The following is a 19378-nucleotide window of genomic DNA, read 5'->3' on the forward strand; positions in this document are numbered from 1 at the left end:
AACATAAGATGTTACAGGTGATATAAAGGAACTTTCTGTATTATCTTTGCAACTTTTCTGTAAATCTAAAACTATTCAAAAATTAAAAGATTTATTTAAGAAATGGGCAAAGAGCATGAATAGGCAGTTCACTAAAGCAATGCATGTAGTCATAAATTCATGGAAATTGTGTACAAAGACATGAGTAATCAAAAAATAAATTATAATGAGTTATTTTTATTCATCCACGTGACAATGATTTTCAAAAGTGACAATATCCAATGTTTTTAAAAAGATGTGTGAAAAAGGCTGGGCGCGGTGGCTCAAGCTTGTAATCCCAGCACTTTGGGAGGCCGAGGTGGCGGATCACAAGGTCAGGAGATCGAGACCACAGTGAAACCCTGTCTCTACCAAAAAATACAAAAAATTAGCCGGGCGTGGTGGCGGGCGCCTGTAGTCCCAGCTACTCAGAGAGGCTGAGGCAGGAGAATGGCATGAACCCGGGAGGCGGAGCTTGCAGTGAGCCGAGATTGCACCACTGCACTCCAGCCTGGGCGACAGAGCGAGACTCCATCTCAAAAAAAAAAAAAAGATGTGTGAAAATACGTAATTTGCCAATGTTATCTAATGCCTTTATCAAGTACATATCTCAATACATTTCCCAAGAATATAATCAAGCCAGTACTTAATATAACTAACTTTTATTGAACCCTTACTATGTTCCCAGCACTGTGAAAAACAGTACACATGCATTGGATCATTTAATTTTATGATAATTCTATGAGGTAGATACTGTTATTATCATCTCTATTTTAATTATAATTTTTATAGTGACTAGAATATATTATTATATAATGATCTCCTCCAGTGAAATATGCCTCCTTGTATCTATGTCCTTGCTTAGTTCCCTCCCACACTGACTCTAGGTTTTCCCATGTCACTTGTTTTGGTCAATGAGATGCACGCAAATGTCACAAATGAGGATTTCCTCTTCTCTTTCTACTTTTGAAATCTTGCCACCATGTTAAGAAGCCCTAGCTTGCCTACTGAAGACTCATGGTCAGTTAACAACCAGCACCAAGCACCAGACATGTGAGGGAGGCCAACTCAGACAACTCAGCTACTGTTGCATGCTCAGATGACTGCAGCCCCATGAGTGATCCCAGGTGAGAGAAGCAGAAGAATCGCCAAGCTGAGCCTCGCCCAAAATGGTGGCTCACAGAATCATGAGCAAATAAAATGGTTTTAAACCATAAAGTTTTGTTTTACAACAACAGATAATAATTATGAGAATTTTCTTATATCTAATTTATACATGAGAAATATAAGACTTAGTCAAGTACCTTGTCTAGTAAGTGGCAGAGCCAGAATTCATAGGGACATAGCTAGTAATTTTAACAGCCAGTATAAGTATTCTGAAACTCTGAACTACTTTACTCATCATCCATCTTAGGAAAATCTAAAACTGAGAAATTACAAACAACTGAAAATTACCAACCTCAAAGGAGGACTGTTTCAGTAAATTCTAATACAAGCAAATACAAAATCTATGATACAACAGAATACCCCTAATGACAGAATAAAATACAATTATACTCCCAGCAATATATATCTGTTATGAATATGAGAAGATAATAAAAGTTCACTTTTATGGAGTGTTACTATCTGACAGGCACTATTCTGGGTGTTTTACATGCTTTATTTCTTTTGCTGTTCACAACTCTCTGAATAGATTATAAATCATTCCCATTTATTATTATTCCCAATTTTTCCCATTCCTCTGTATTACAAATTAGAAAGAAGAGTCCATAGTAAGTAGACAACTTTCTCAAGGTCACGTAGCTAGTAATTGGCAAAGCTTAGATGCCAACCTAGGGAGTTCAACTTCCAAGACCATGTTCCTAACTAAAACATTACACTGCTTTTCCCACAATATATTTTTAGTTGAGAAAGATTAGGTTACAAAAACAATATGTGATTCCATTCCGGTTCCAGGAAAGAACATATGAATAGTTGTGTGGCATGTGCTATGTAGCCACAGAAAATACAAACAGACTTCTACACACACAAGTGTCAACAGCAGTGACTTTTGAGTGATAGAATTATGAGTGACATTTATTTTCTTCTCTATACGTTTCTGCATTTTCTGAATTTTTTGCAATGAAAATTTACTACTTTGATCATCAAAAATATTAGGACTGTTCTAGGGGGAAAAACCTTCAACACTCCAATATTTTTTAAATGATAAAATAAATTTTAAATTTTACAGAATAAATGTAAAGTTTCACATGACCACATACACATTGAAACAACTCCTTAAAATAATTAATTAGTTAAAACAATTAATTGATCTCATCAAATAGGCATCATTTCAATGTTAATTCTCAAAGCTTGCTGGCATCCTAAGAGACACATATTTTCAGCTACTGCTACTGGGAGCATAAGTGACACAGACTCTCTGGAATTGAATTTAGCAATATGTTTCAAGAAAGAAGTCACACCATATGAAACAGTAGGAATGAAGTGCTCTTTATAATGTCAACTAATTTTTAAAACCCAAAGTCAAACAATAAGGGAATGGTTAAATAGATAACACAACACCCACGTAACAAAAGAATATCGCCATTAAAAATCACGTTCTTGGAAAATATTTAATAACATGCATTTTCCCCCACGATATGTGATTTCTTATATTGTTTAGGTTTTGTTTGTTTTTTTAGAGATGAGGTCTCACTCTGTCAGCAAGGCTGGAGTGCAGTGGCATCATGATCACGACCCATTGCAGCCTCAACCTCCCAGGCTTAAGCACATCTCCCACCTCAGCCTCTCAAGAAGCTGAGATCACAGGTGCGTGCCACCGTGCTTAATTTTTTTAAAAAAAATTTTGTACAGACAAGGGCTCACTATGTTGCCTAGGCTGGTCTCAAATTCCTAGGTTCGAGCAATCCTTCTGCCTCAGCCTCTCAAAATGCTGGGATTACAGGCATAAGCCACAGCACCTGGCTTGATTGTTCATATTGTTTAAAGAGCAGAATATAACATGGTTAAAACCAATCTAATGCATATGTAAGTAAATATGTATATACGTACATGTAAATGTGCCCTCATTTTTTAAAAAACCCTGAAATTAAATACATGAAAATCTAAACTATTATCACTGAGTAGTGGCATTTCAGATAACTTCAATTATCTGCTGAATATTTTCAAGCACCTGGGACAATTCCCATTGAAATCAGTTGATACTAAGAGGCATCAAGGGTTAGCAGGAGTTCAAGGTCAGGATCTCTGGACCAATTCTTGGTCTGGGCAGCTACTGTGCATTTGCATCATAGCACACTGAAGGCCAACGTAGATACAGCTGCCGAGGGAAGTTTTGCTAAGTATGATTAGAACCACAGTAGAGTTGAAGGACTTGTACCCCTAAAATTCTCTAGAAGAGGATCTCATAAAGGTGTAGATACTTCAGGGAAGTCAGATACATACTGAGTCCCCAGTCAGAGCACATGAAAGTCTTTTTCAGCTTCTTCGGCATGTAGATTCTTTTGGAATTGGACCTCTTAAAGAACATCAACCACAGCGTGCAACCAATATGTGTTTGTATAAAACATCTGGGGCCAGATCTCCCCAAAATCGTAACACCACACTTTGGATGTGGCTTCAGTAATCAAAATCTTATATTCCAGATACTTCTAATCTGCCAAGGCCATCTCCTGAAAAAAGCACAGAAAACCTCAGTTGCTTTCTGAGAGAGTTACATCTACATCTGAGGTAAGTATTGTTATCACCTCTATACAAATAAGTGAACTGGCCAGGACTTAAATCCATCAGACCAAAAAACCCAGGCTAAATTTTCAACTGTAACCTGTGACATCTGAATGTGAAGAATTCTGCCTTCTCCCTCTCTACTCCCTGTTGAGAATATGAAGGAAAACATTGTACTAATATTTGTATATAATTATGCTTAACTAAGTATCAGAATGGATGGACCTTGGACCTTAGATCTGATAGCAATTCCTAAGTTTGATTGAAACTGAGTAAATCCTTTTTTTTTTTTTTTTCCAAGACAGGGTCCCTGTCACCCAGGCTGGAGCACAGTGATGCAATCATAGCTCACTGTAACCTCAAATTCCTGAGCTCACAGAATCCTCCTGTCTAGGTCTCCCAAGTGTCTGGGACTACAGGTGTGTGCCACCATGCCCAGCTAATTTTTTTTTTTTTTGGTAGAGATGGAGTCTGGTGACGTGGCCCAGGCTGATCTCAAACTCCTGGGCTCAAGCAATCCTTCTGCCTCAGGCTCCCAAAGAGCTGAGATTACAGGAATGAGCCACTGCACTTGGCCTAAATCCATATTTTTGATGCAAACTATTATTTTTAAATGTATAGCCCCACTTTGTTACCACAAAGTGTAGCACATAATATGAACTAGAAGTAGTTCAAAAAGAAAAGTGGACCAGGCACAGTGGCTCATGCCAGTAATCCCAGCACACTGGGAGGCTAAGGCAGGAGGATTACTGAAGGCCAAGAATTCAAGACATGCCTGGGCAACATAGTGGGACCCCATCTCTACCAAACAAATATAAAAAAATTTGCTAGGCACGGTGCTGTGCACCTGTAGTCCTAGCTACTTGGAAGGCTGATACAGGATTCCTGAAGTCAGAGAGTTCAAGGTTGTAGTGAGTTATGATGGAGTGACTGTACTCCAGCCTGGGTGACAGAGGAAGACGAAAGAAAGAAAAGAAAGAAAAGAAAGAAAGGGAGGAAGGAAGGAAGGAAGGAAGGAAGGAAGGAAGGAAGGAAGGAAGGAAGGGAAAGAAAGAGAGAGAGAAAGAAAGAGAAAGAAGGAAAGAAAGAAGGAAGGAAGGAAAGAAAGAAAGAAAGAAAGAAAGAAAGAAAGAAAGAAAGAAAGAAAGAAAGAAAGAAAGAAAGAAAGAAGGAAAATAGGGAGGAAGGAAGGAAGGAACGAAGGAAGGAAGGAAGGAAGAGAGACAGGGAGGAAGGAAGGAAGGGGAAGTGAACACAGTGGTAGAGACACAAAAAGGTGCTAGGATAGAGGCTAACACAAAATCACATACCATGACATCCTTCTATGCACTTTCTATTCATTATTTTACCAATTTCTATAGCATTTTAGAGTTGTTTCAATAAAACTGCAAGTGAATATGATCTACTGCCTATTATGTGGTTATGCCATAAAAAGCTAGGATGACTTTGCTATAAGTTGCTTTATATGACACCCACTACAGTGTCAGAAAAATTTAGAAGTTCAGAATTGATTTTGGAAGCTAATGAATGTGTCTGTAGATTGTGGACTAGTAAGCCACCTCCAGTCTCTATTATACACTGCAATGTTCACTCCCCAAAATAATGACATAACAGTATCAGGTATGTGGGAGTCACAAATATATATATAATATTAAACATTGATTATATTTAATGTTATCAATAAGTTAGAATTGATTTGATAATAAATAGAAAATCAACGAAGATGTTCATGTGTACCTTGGAAAATTATTTTATCAATGAACCACATCACATATATCACACAGCACAACTGGCTACTTATTCAGGAGCAGTGATTTTTCACTTTAAGAAATCCCTAAGATTCAAACATTCTGCCCTATTTTTTTAACAAGAAAAAAATATCACAAGTTTGTGAACAGATGCAACATTTTGAAAAACCAAAAGCATGCATGGAGAGATTTTAATACTTGCCCTAAAAAGGTCTTGCCAGGATCAGGGTGGTAGCCCTTTGCCCATATACGGGGGCTACACAGAAGAAGCCATGCAAGCAATTCAGAAAAAATCCTCACTGCTTTTCCCCACCTCTGTGTGTCAACTAAGAGTCTTTGTATGGATAGTTTATATCAGTAATTCTCAGACCTTAACGAGCACATAAACCAAGGATCTTGTTAAAATGCAAATTCTGATTCAGTAGGTCTAGAGTAGGACCTGAGATTCTACATGTGTAAGAAACTCATAGAGGAGGTTGGTGGGGCTGGTCCAAGGACCTCATTTATGAGTAGTCAAGATTTATATTTTTTAGCATTAAGTCACTGTATGAAAAGAGACTAGCTTTTACTTGTTAAAAATAAACTGGAGCAGGGCGTGGTGGCTTATGCCTGTAAACCCAGCATTTTGGGAGGCCAAGGCGAGTGGATAACCTGAGGTCAGGAGTTCAAGACCAGCCTGGCCAACAGGGTGAAACCCCATCTCTACTAAAATTACAAAAAATTAGCAGGGCATGGTGGCACATGCCTGTAATCCCAGCTACTCGGGAGGCTGAGGCAGGAGAATCACCTGAACCCAGGAGACAGAGGTTGCAGTGAGCTGAGATCACGCAACTGCCCTCCAGCCTGGGCAACAAGAGCGAAATTCCATCTTTAAATAAACAAACAAACAAAAACTGGAAACTGATGTTTGGAGACTCACTTGGATTTGTGCTGTGCAGCATAACTTCTAGCCTTGTGTGGCTATTTAAATTTAAATGATTTAAAATCAAATAAAATTTAAAATTCAGTTGCTCAGTTACAGTAGCCACATTTTAAGAGCTCAATAGCCACACGTGGCTAATATTAGACAGCATGGAAGAACATTTCCATTATCATAGAAAGTTCTATTGAACAGTGCTAAACTGAAGATGATTTGGTTATCAAACAAAACTTTAAAGAATATAAGGTTTATTCCACTTTGAAACAAATCAAAAAGTAAAAACTTGAACCAGCATCTATAAAATTCTAGCCATCTTTCCTCAGAAAGAAAAAAATAAAAAAGAAGGAAAGGTCAGGACAACATGATACCCATTAATAAAAGCAGCTTACATTCCTTCTTCCTAGCAAAGTGCAGCACAGCTCAACCTCAAATGGAACGTGACATTAATGGGCTAAAAGGAAAGATGGGGACCAGAGAGCCCCTGAAACTAAACAGAACAAGCACCGTGCTCTGCACACTTCATGCCAAAGCCATTTCATTTCCCTTTACTCTTATCAGTCAGTCTCGACCTGATGTAGAAACGAATACTGATGAGAAAAAAGTACAGGCAACATGGTGCACACTTGACGTCTAATCCTATCTGGAACACTCAACTCTGACTTTTCACTACAAGCAGCAACAAACAAATAAACAAACACCAAAAAGGGATGTATTAGGGTTCTCCAAAGAAACAGAATCAATGGAATGTATATATAAAAAGAACAATATTTACTTTAAGGAATTGACTCACATGATTGCGGGGACTGACAAGTCTGAATGCGCAGGACAGGCCAGCAGGATGGTGACCCAGGGAAGAGTTGATATTGTAGTCTTGAGTCTGAAGACAATATAGAAGTAAAATTCTTTCATTCTCAGAGGACCTCAGTCTTTTTTTTTTCTCTTAAGGCCTTTAACTGATTGGATGAGGCCCACTCACATTATGGAGGGTAATCTGTTTTACTCAAAGTCTACTGATTTAAATCTAACCATAACTAAAAAATGCTTTCACAGCAATATCTAGACTGCTGTCTCAACAAACAACTGGATGCCATACCCTAGTTAAGTGAACACATGTAATTAACCATTGCAGAAGGATAAAGGTTCCAGGTCCCCAGTATTTGGGGCCTCCCTTCCAGCTCCCTTTCTTGCTTCTGTCCTCAAACCTCAGTAGCAACACCAGTGGAGACTAATGGTAGTGATGGCTGTAATCATAGCAAATTTAGCCATAGTGGCTGCCTGCCACCTGTCCCATTTAGAAGTTTGTTGACAGTCACACAGTCTCCATGAGCTTTCAGAATGGGATGCCTAATGTCAATACTGAAATTGCTCTTGGACAAGGGGACAGTAGAGAATATTCATCTCTCTATTTTCCCCAAACTCCCCTCTCCCAAATCCTGCCCAAGACACTGAAAACTAGAAATGCTTCTTACTGATCATGTGACCACTTAGAAAATTTGGAAAAGTAAATGAGATCTTTGTTAAGTACCTAAGCATCTCAAAAAAAAAAAGTGCTACTGGTGCAGGGAGGGTATTCATTAAAAGAGTCCTTCTAGGCTTTTAAAACCAATTTAAATTTTCTCTGGGTTTGTTATATAGAAGGAGAAAGAAATGTGTTCACCTTCTAGAAAAATAATTCTTTCAGACTCTTGTCTTTATGGTTTATGAAGGAGATATTTTCTCCAGCTTTATTGAGGTATAATTGGCAAATAAAAATATATATAGTTAATGTATGCACTGTGACTTTTTGATGCACATTGCAAAATAATTGCCACAATCAAGTTAATTAACATATCTAGCATTTCACGTGGTTACCATTTTCTGTGTGTCTTTGCGATGAGAATGCTTAGGATCTATTTTCAGAGAACCAACTTTCAGTTAACAAAACAAATAAATCCTGGGGACCTAATGTACAGCATGGTAACTATAGTTGCTAATACTATATTGTATACTTGAAATTTTCTGAAAGATAGAAGTTTATACTTACACTAGAAAGTTCCTTCTGCCTTTAGTTATTCCTAATTAGACATTCAAAACATCAATATATAGCTTACAGTGGCACCATCTGAGCAAGAAGAAATTAGGTTATTAATCCTTCCTCTGAAGTCTCCACAATGATATTAAATTTTCAGGTAGCAGATTTCTGGATTGATTTTCTTCTCTCACCACTTATTTCAAAGTCTAACTATACACTTTATGACTCAGGCACTAATATCTTACTTGCAATCCAACTGCGGTTTTTCGTTCACCTCAACATAGTCCTTGGGGCACTTTTTAAAAGCCTTTAGTCTGAGACATTGGCCCATTTGTAATATATATGCCACATTCTCTGCATCTGTTCATTTCACAAGGTAAACTTGATGATCACCAGCTATTCTTAGCTCTTGACAATATAAAAAAAAGATAATCAGAAGTGCAATTATTTAAATTCATAAAGGTATTGATTTCTTTTCACTCTTGATGCAGACTTCAAAAGATTCCATGGATCAAATAGCATCATAACCAGATATAACATGAAGCATAAGAATTATATATAATTGAAGTGGTTTAATTTCCAATACTCAATATAAATTCAGGAAATAAAACTAGTAAATTCATTCACATGGGCTGAAGAAAACAGAATACAATATGCCCTTTCTACTGTTGGGCCCCTCTCTACTCTTCTGCACTCTAGATTTCTCTCCTGCCATCCTCACCTACCCTGTCTTGCATCCCACCTTCTCAAATTCATCTCTCCCCTTCAATTAATCTCACCCATTCCTATTTAAAGGCATACCTCATTTTATTGTGCTTTGCATTTTTGTGCTTCACAGAGAATGCTTTTTTTTTTAACAAATTGAATGTTTGTGGCAACCCTGTACCAAGCAAGTCCATAGGCACCATTTTTCCAACAGCACATGTACGCTTCATGTTTCTGTGCCACATTTTGGTAATTCTCACAGTATCTTTAAAATTTTTCTTTCTAAAGGCAATTTTATAACTTTATTGGATGTATTTGATGATCAGCAATTAGTTCTCATCCACATTGACTGTCTGTAGATTTTTGAAAGTGGTAACAGGTACATAAGTAACGAAAGGATGGAGCTTATTTGGTGAATCTTTATCCTCATTACGTTTTCTGGACAAGCACACACGGATACAATATGGGACATTCCTTATTCCTTTGGCCCAGACAACTTTGTTGAGCCTGGTATTAATGCGCATATCTGGAGTTCCCATCTCCTTCATGGAAAATTTCTGAATCTCTCTGAGTGCCTGAGGGGCATGCTTCTTGAAGCCCACTCCATGGATGCACTTGTGAATGTTGATGGTGTATTCTCAGGTCACCACCCCGTTGATGGCAGAATGGCCCTTTTTCTTCTCACCACCTTTCTTTGCGAGAGCCATTCTGCTGAGTCCCAAATTTTTCTTATTATTATATCTGTTAGGGTGATCTGTGATCAGTGATCTTTGGTGTTACTCTTTTAATTGTTTGGGGGAACCACAAACTGTGCCCATAGAAGACAGCAAATGTAATTGATAAATAACATGTGTTCTGACTGCTCCACCTACCTGCCTACCGTACTTCCATCTCTCTCCCTCTCCTTGGGCCTCCCTATTCCCTGAGGCACAACAACACTTAAATTAGGCCAGTTAATTACCTTACAATGGCCTCTAAGTGTTTAAGGGAAAGAAGAGTCACACTTCTGTCACTTTAAATCAAAAGCAGAAATGATTGAGCTTAGCCGGGCGCGGTGGCTCAAGCCTGTAATCCCAGCACTTTGGGAGGCTGAGGCGGGCGGATCACGAGGTCAGGAGATCGAGACCATCCTGGCTAACACGGTGAAACCCCGTCTCTACTAAAAACACACAAAAAATTAGCCGGGCGTGTTGGCGGGCGCCTGTATTCCCAGCTACTCGGGAGGCTGAGGCAGGAGAATGGCGTGAACCCGGGAGGCGGAGGTTGCGGTGAGCCGAGATCGTGCCACTGCACTCCAGCCTGGGGGACAGAGAAAGACTCCGTTCAAAAAAAAAAAAAAAAAGAAATGATTGAGCTTAGTGAGAAAGACATGCCAAAGGCTGAGACAGACAGAAAGTTTAGGCCTCCTGTGCCAAACAGTTGGCCAATTGTAAATGCAAAGGAAAAGTTCTCGAAGGAAATTAAAAGTGCTACTCCAGTGAACACACGAATGAGAAGAAAACAAAACAGGCTTATTGCTGATATGGAGAAAGTTTGAGTGGTCTGGATAGAAGATCAAACCAACCATAATAGTTCCTTAAACCAAAGCCTAAGCCAGAGCAAGACCCTAACTCTCTTCAACTCTATGAAGGCTGAGAGAGGCAAGGAAGCTGCAGAAGAAAAGTTGGAAGCTGCAGAAGAAAAGTTTGAAGCTAGCAGAGGTTGGTTCTTGAGGTTAAAGGAAAGAACTCATCTGCGTAACATAAAAGTACAAGGTAAAGCAGCAAATACTAATAGAAAAGCTTCAAGTACCCAGAAGATTAGCAAAGACTGTTAATGAAGGTGGCTACACTAAACAACAGATTTTCAATGTGGACAAAACAGCCTTCTATTGGAAGAAGGTGCTTGCTATCTAGGGATTTTATAGAGAGAAGAAGTCAATGCCTGGTTTCAAAGCTTCAAAGGACAGGCCGACCCTTTTATAGGGGCAAATGCCTCTAGTGACCTTAAGTTGAAGCCAGGTGCTCATTTACCATTCTGAAAATCCTAGCGCCCCTAAGAATTATGCTACATCTACTCTGCCTGTGCTCTATAAACAAAACAACAAATTTACAGCATGGTTTATTGAATTTTTTTTTTTTGAGACGGAGTCTTGCTCTGTTGCCCAGGCTGGAGTGCAGTGGCAAAATCTCGGCTCACTGCAAGCTCTGCCTCCCAGGTTCATGCCATTCTCTTCCCTCAGCCTCCTGAGTAGCTGGGACTACAGGCGCATGCCGCCACGCCTGGCTATTTTTTTTGTATTTTCAGTAGAGATGGGGTTTCACCATGGTAGCCAGAATGGTCTCGATCTCCTGACCTCATGATCCGCCAGCCTCGGCCCCCCCAAAGTGCTGGGATTATAGGCATAAGCCACAGCGCCCAGCTGGTTTATTGAATATTTTAATCCCACCATTGGAGACCTACTGCATAGAAAAAAAAGATATCTTTCAAAATATTCTTGCTTATTAACAGTGCACCAAGTCACTCAAGAGCTCTGGTGGAGATGTATGAGGAGATCTGTGCTGTGTTCATGCCTGTTAACACAACACCCATTCTTCAGCTCATGGATGAAGGAGTAATTTTGACTCTCAAGTCTTACTATTTAAGAAATACATTTTGTAAGGCTATAGCTGCCATAGATAATGATTCCTCTAATGGATCTGGGCAAAGTAAATTGAAAACTATCTGGAAAGGATTCACCATTCTAAATGTCATTAAGAACATATCTGATTCATGGGAGGAGGTCAAAATAGCAACATTAGCAGGAGTTAGGAAAAAGTTGAATCTAATCCTCATTAATGACTTTGAGGGGTTTAAGATGTCAGTGGAGGAAGTAACTGCAAATGTGGTGAAAATAGCAAGAGAATTAAATTAGAAGTGGAGCCTAAACATGTGACCGAATTGCTACAATCTCATGATAAAACTTAAACAGATGAGGAGTTACTTCCTGTGGATGACCAAAGAAAGTGCTTTCTTAGGATAGATCTACTCCTGGGAAAGATGCTCTGAACAGTGTTGAAATGACAGCCAAGGCTTTAAAACATTACAAAAGTTGATAAAGCAGTAACAGAGTTTGAGAGGATCTATCCCAATTTTGAAGAATTTTGAAGAATTTTGAAAGAAGTTATCCTCTGGGTAAAATGCTATCAAACAGCATCTCATTCCACAGAGAAATCTTTCGTGAAAGCAAGAGTCAATCAATGCAGCAAACCTCATTTTTGTCTTATATTAAGAAAATGCCACAGCACCTGAACCACCACCCTGATCAGTCAGCAGCCGTCAACATTGAGAGAAGAGTCTCCACTGGCAAAAAGATTATGACTCACTGAAAGCTTGAATGATCCTTAGCATTTTTTTAGCAATAAAATATTTTTTTAATGAAGATATATATACTTTTTTACATATAATGCTATTGCACACAAAGTACTACAGTATAGCGTAAACATAACTTCTAAATGCACTGGGAAACCAAATCATTTGTGTGACTCACTTTATTGCGATATTTGCCTTATTGCAATGGTCTGTAACTAAACCCACAATAGCATCAAGGTATGCCTGTATAGACCCAACTAAAGCTCTAGCTGCTAGATATTTACAACTCAAATCCCATATCTTCCAAAGCCTTTCTAGAGTCAATTACTTAGAATTAATCTCTCCTCTTTTGCACTTTCAAAATGTATTGCCCATACCAGAATTAGAGGTTTTATCACATATCAGGGTGGGGTTACTTGTATTTCTTTCTCATTATTTGTGACTCTGACTCAAAAATTTACTGTGTGTCATTTTTCTTTCTCTCCTAGCACCTAACACACCACATGCCCAAATAAATGTTCAAAATGAGGTGGGATGTGGCTTCCAAGAGGGCCAGTTCTACAGGCCCAGGTTAAACTATTAATAATGCAGCTTTTCCAAAGGCTAGTGTCCTATCCACAACATAGCACAATGTCTCAAGCCCACAGAACCCCAAAAATGGGGAGAAACTGTCCCTGGAGAAATGAAATAGAGAAGTAGAAAAGGATGTGGGATCCAGTTAAGAGACACTCTAGCAAGAACAAGGAAGTACTCACTATCCCAGAGTTCCCTCAAATGCCCCATTCTTGCATAAAGAATCTACAACTCTGCCACTGTAGCTGCCCTAGTTGAATGTGAAGTGGTAAACCATGATTATCTCCCACCACATATACTATAATAAAAGTATAAGTCATGTTCAAAGTTCTTCCATATATATTACCACATTCCGTTCTTAGGTACATGGTTAGACAGGCAGGGTAGGGTATTTTTTTAATTTTATAGATGAAGAAAGACAGTCTCGGAGATTAATTTTCCTAAGGCCACATAGGCTTATAGTTTATGGCAAAGCTGAAACTGTAATTCGGGTCTCTTTAACTCCTGTTTCAAAATTGGTGGTGACGACTACACTGCCACTGTGGTAGGAGTGAGACTTCCAAGCCATGTCTACCATTTACTATTCCTACTCCAGTTTGGGCTGGGATGGGGAGGGCAGCAAGGAGCTCCTGATGTGGAAGCAGGGAAAGTTCAGGTGAGGCAAGGAGAGGGAGGAGGCAGCAAAGGGATGAGCCCTGGATGTTGGATTTATTGTGACTAGCAAATTCAGATTCCTGTAGAAGCACAGAATCTTTTCCTCTAGAAGCAGAAACTTTGCTCTTTTAAGACAAACCTTCAAAGATCACCAATAATGAGAACTAGCCAAGTCAAGTAAAAGCAAAGGACTCTATGCTGGGGTGCAGGAATGAGAGAGCTCCTGGAACCCATTCAGAGGTCACTGTTTCAGTGAGGGCGGAGAAGGGACTATCCACTTCTCAGGAAGAAAGAAAAAGTCAGGGTCCTTTGAGGTCTCAAAATAGGTAACCTCAAGACATTTGGCCTTGAGAGAAAGTGCTATCTCTTGACTAAAATGCAGGATGTCCAGCCACAGAGAGCAACGACTTTTTATGAACAAGGCTTGCTGACAAATATGCTTAATTCAATGTTGTGACACATTATGGGAATTGCCCAACTCCTGTGGCGATATGATGGTAGGCTGGATAGGAAGGGTGTTCCAAAACAGAAGGCCAGGCTGTTCATAAAAACTTTTTGACTCTTTGGCATTTGGTATGCAAAGGCAGGTGTAGGGGGAGGAGTATGTATATTAGGCCAACAGTTAACAGATGTAAATAATACATTTGAAAATGAGAGAGAAAATACTTGTTATTTGTACATAAAATTTACTAAAGGCTAAATAAGTCATCAAAGTGAGTAGGTGAAGAAAAAGTCAAAAACTGAAAATGAACTCTAAGAAGAGCCCAAGAAATCTATAGTTTGAGGGAAAAAGAAAAAAGTAAAACAAAATGATGTCAAGAGATGAATGAATATTGAGAGGGGAGGGAAAACAGCAAGGCTCTGCTAATATAAATACCTGCTCATCATAGAAAGATCTTTACTGTTTAACCTAAGTTGTAAGAGTACTGCTATGGTCTGAGTGCATCCCTCACCAAATTCATATGTTAAAACATAATCTGAAATATAGTGGTTTAAAAGGTGGGGTTTGAGGAAGGTCATGAGGTCACAAGGGCTCCACCTTCATGAATAGAATTAGTGCCCTTATAAAAGCAGCCTGAAGAAGCTTGTTCACCCCTTCTACCATGTGAGGGCACATAGAAGGTGCTGTCTGTGAGGAATGGGTCCTCACCAGACACCAAATCTCCTGGTACTTTGATCTTGGACTTCCCAGCATCTAGAACCGTCAGCAACAAATTTCTGTTTTTTATAAATTACCTAGTGTAAAGTATTTTGTTTGTTAATAGCAACTGGAACTAATGAAGACAAATACCATTTCATAATTTTGTTTTAAGTATTATTCCCTCTTGCTTCGGTGGGTTTAAAATGCGGGCCGAGTGCAGTTGCTCACACCTGTAATCCCAGCACTTTGGGAAGCTGAGGTAGGAGGATTGCTTAGGCCCAGGAGTTCAAGACCAGCCTAAGCAACATAGTGAGACCTCATCTCTACAAAAAATAAAAAATTAGTCAGGCGTGGTAACACACACCTGTAGTCCCAGCTCCTCAGGATTGCATGAGCCTGGGGAGGCTGCAGTGAGCCATGATCATGCCACTGCACTCAGAGTGAGCAACAAAGTGAGACCCTGTATCGAAAATAAAAAGTACAAAAAAGTATGGCTTTTGAAATAGGAAATCTTAATAAAATATGTAATTTATTGGAATGTTGGGACTATAGATCATTTTTAAGATTAAATTGTTCTAATATTGTTTGGGATATTTATGTGTGAATATATTTACGTGTGTGTGTCTCTATGTATTTATATAATACACATATATAAGTATATATAATATACATTTTACTATGTAATAAATTTTATTGTGTATATTTAAGGTATACAACATGATGTTATGAGATACATAGAGTAAAATGCCTACTATAGCAAAACAAATTAGCATATTTATCTTCTCACATAGTTACCCATTTTCCCCCACTGTGGCAAGAGCAGCAATATTCTACTCATTTAGAAAAAATCCTGACTACAATACACTATTAGTAACTGTAATGCTCATGTTGTGCTTTAGGTCTTCATACCTGTTCATCCTATATATCTGCTTCTATGTATCCTTTGACCTACATTTTCCCATTTGCTCTTCCAACCCCAACCCTGGTAACCACTGCTTTATTCTGTATCTGTATATTTGACCTTTTTTGTTTCAGATTCCACACCAAAGTAAGATCATGCAATATTTTTATTTTTGTGTCTGGTTTATTTCCCTTAGCATAATGTCCTTCAGGTCCATGTATGTTGTAGCAAATGGAAGAATCTCCTCCTTTTTTAGGCTGAATAATATTCCATTGCATATACATACCACAGTTTCTTTATCCATCCGTTCATTAATGGACACCTAGGTTTTTTCCATAGATTGGCTATTGTGAATAATGCTGCAATGAACATGAAACTGCAGATATCTTTATGAGGTGCTGATTTCATTTCCTTTGGGTACATACCCAGAAAAGGAATTACTAGGTCATGTGGTCATTCTATTTTTAATTTACTTAGGAACCTCCATACTGTTTTCCATAATGGCTGCACCAGTCTGCATTCCCACCAACAGTGTACAAGGGTTCCCTTTTCTCCACACCCTCACCAACATTTGTCTCTTTGTCTTTTTTATAATAGCTATTGTCATGGGTTTGAGGCGGTATCTCACAGTGGTTTGTATTTGCATTTCTCTCATGACTAATGATGTTTAGAACCTTTTCATACACTTGCTTGCCATTTTTATGTTGTCTTTGGAGAAATGTCTATTCAATGTATAACAGGTTATATGTTTTATCTATATAAACAGGTTATATATTTTCTTGTTATTGGGTTGTGTGAGTCCTTTTTTTTTTAATGTTAACCCCTTATTAGATATATGGTTTTCAAAATTTTTTCTCCAATCCATAGGTTGCCTTTTCACTTCATCAGTTGTTTCCTTGGCTGGGCAGAAGCTTTTTAGTTTAATGTAGTCCCATTTATTTATTTTTGCTTTTGTGGACTGGGCTTTCAGTTTGAGATCCAATAAATCATTGCCAAGGCCAGTGTCAAGGATCTTTTCCCCTATGTTTTCTTCTAGAAGTTTTATGGCTTCAAATCTTGAATGTAGGTCTTTTACCTATATTGAATTTATTTTTGTGTAAAATAAGGGTCTAATTTCATTCTTTTGCATGAGGAAATTCAGTTTTCTTAGCATTATTTATTGAAGAGACTATCTTTTCCCCATTGTGGACACTTTCTTCTTGTCAATACATAAATATATTCACACATATATATTATTAAAAATATTATAACTGTTGAATCTTAAAAATTATCTATAGTCCCACCATTTCAATAAATTACAAATATTAATACTTCCTATTTCAAAACTTAGTTGATCATATGTGTTCAGATTTGCTTTTGGGCTCGTTTTTCTGTTCCACTGATGTATGTGTCTGTTTTTTATGCCAGTACCATACTGTTTTGATTACTATAGCTTTGTAATATAATTTGATCAGGAAATGTGATGCCTCCAACTTTGTTTTTATTTCTTAGAATTACTTTGACTGATTATTTGAGATATTTTGTGGTTTCATAAGAATTTTAAAGCCAGGTATGTTAGCACACACCTGTAGTCCCATCTACTCAGGAGGCTGGAGTAGAGAGATCGCTTGAGCACAGGAGTTAAAGGTTGCAGTGAGCTATAATCATGCCACTGCACTCCAGCCTGGATGACAGAGCAAGATCCTATCTCTATTAAAAATAATAATAATAAAGAAAAAAGAATTTTAGGATTATTTTTCCCATTTCTGTGAAGAATGCCACTGGAATTTTCATAGGGATGGATTGAATTTTTATATTGCTTTGGGTAATGTGAACATTTTAACAATATTAATTTTTCCAATCCGTGAACATAGAATATCTTTCCATTTATTTGTATCCTCTTCAATTTCTTTGATCAATGTTTGATAGTATTCAGTGCATAGGTCTTTCACCTCCTGCGTAAATTTATTTCTAAGTTTTTTTTGACACTTATCATAAATGGGATTATTTTCTTGATTTCTTCTTCAGGTAGGTTATTATTTATGTAGAAATGCCATGAATTTTTATATGTTGATCCTGCATCCTGTAGCTTTACTGAATGCATTTATTTGTTCTAACAGGTTTGTTTGGTGAAGTTTTGAGGTTTTCTATACATAGGATCATTTCATCTGCAAACTGAGATAGTTTTACTTCCTCCTTTCCAATCTGGATACCTTTTATTTCTCTGTCTTGTCTGGTTGCTCCTGACAGTAGTACCACCACCATGTTGAATAGAAGTGGTAAGAGTAGGCAACCTTGCCTTTTACCAAATCTCAAAGGAAAATCCCATTAATTATTATGTTAGCTGTGGGTTTTTCATAAATGTCCTTTATATATAATTATATTCATATATTATGTATAATATAATTATATATAAAAGTATATACTCATATACTTTAAGAGCATTGGCAGAGACATAGAGATCTTCAGCAGGTTGTGAACTTTAGGTTCACTAGGCTAAACAGCATAATAATTTAGCTAAATAAATAAATTGTTGGGAAGGATAATTGGGTCACTGTAAGGATTATCTCCTGACTGGTCCAAAAAAACAGATGCAGGGAACTATTAAAAGTGGCAACTTGTCTTCACCCACCCCCATCCCTGCCACCCTCAGATGTTAATCATTAGGAAGTAAAGTAAGAAAGAGCCAAGCCGCAAGATGGCCGAATAGGAACAGCTCCGGTCTCCAGCTCCCAGCCCCAGCGACACAGAAGACGGGTGATTTCTGCATTTCTGCTTGAGGTACCGGTTTCATCTCACTAGGGAGTGCCTAACAGTGGGTGCAGGACAGTCGGTGAAGCGCACTGTGCGCGAGCCGAAGCAGGGCGAGGCATTGCCTCACTCGGGAAGCGCAAGGGGTCAGGGAGTTCCCTTTCCTAGTCAAAGAAAGGGGAAACAGACGGCACCTGGAATATCGGGTCAGTCCCACCCCAATACTGCGCTTTTCCAACGGGCCTGGAAAACGGCACACTAGGAGATTGTGTCCCGCACCTGGCTCGGAGGGTCCTGTGCCCACGGAGTCTCGCTGATTGCTAGCACAGCAGTCTGAGATCAAGCTGCAAGGCGGCAGCGAGGCTGGGGGAGGGGCGCCCGCCATTGCCCAGGCTTGCTTAGGTAAACAAAGCAGCCAGGAAGCTCTAACTGGGTGGAGCCCACCACAGCTCAAGGAGGCCTGCCTCCCTCTATAGGCTCCACCTCTGGGGGCAGGGCACAGACAAACAAAAACTCAGCAAGAACCTCCACAGACTTAAAGGTCCCTGTCTGACTGACAGCTTTGAAGAGAGTAGTGGTTCTCCCAGCACGCAGCTGGAGATCTGAGAACGGACAGACTGCCTCCTAAAGTGGGTCCCTCACCCCTGAGCAGCCTAACTGGGAGGCACCCCCCCAGTAGGGACAGACTGACACCTCATTCAACCGGCTACTCCTCTGAGACAAAACTTCCAGACGAACTATCAGACAGCTGAATTTGTGGTCTCACGAAAATCCGCTGTTCTGCAGCCACCACTGCTGACACCCAGCCAAACAGGGTCTGGAGTTGACCTCTAGTAAACTCCAACAGACCTGCAGCTGAGGGTCCTGTCTGGTAGAAGGAAAACTAACAAACAGAAAGGACATCCACACCAAAAACCCATCTGTA

The 19378-nt window shown here is 39.0% G+C and overlaps 1 pseudogene; it reads right to left on the bottom strand.

Moving 5' to 3' along the window:
- Positions 1–9453: 9453 nt before the first annotated feature.
- Positions 9454–9831, bottom strand: LOC116464769 (large ribosomal subunit protein eL31-like; annotated as a pseudogene).
- Between the last annotated feature and the right edge of the window lie 9547 nt (positions 9832–19378).

The sequence above is a fragment of the Hylobates moloch genome, unplaced genomic scaffold, assembly GCF_009828535.3.
Source record: "Hylobates moloch isolate HMO894 unplaced genomic scaffold, HMol_V3 SCAFFOLD_3, whole genome shotgun sequence".
Lineage (NCBI taxonomy): Eukaryota > Metazoa > Chordata > Mammalia > Primates > Hylobatidae > Hylobates > Hylobates moloch.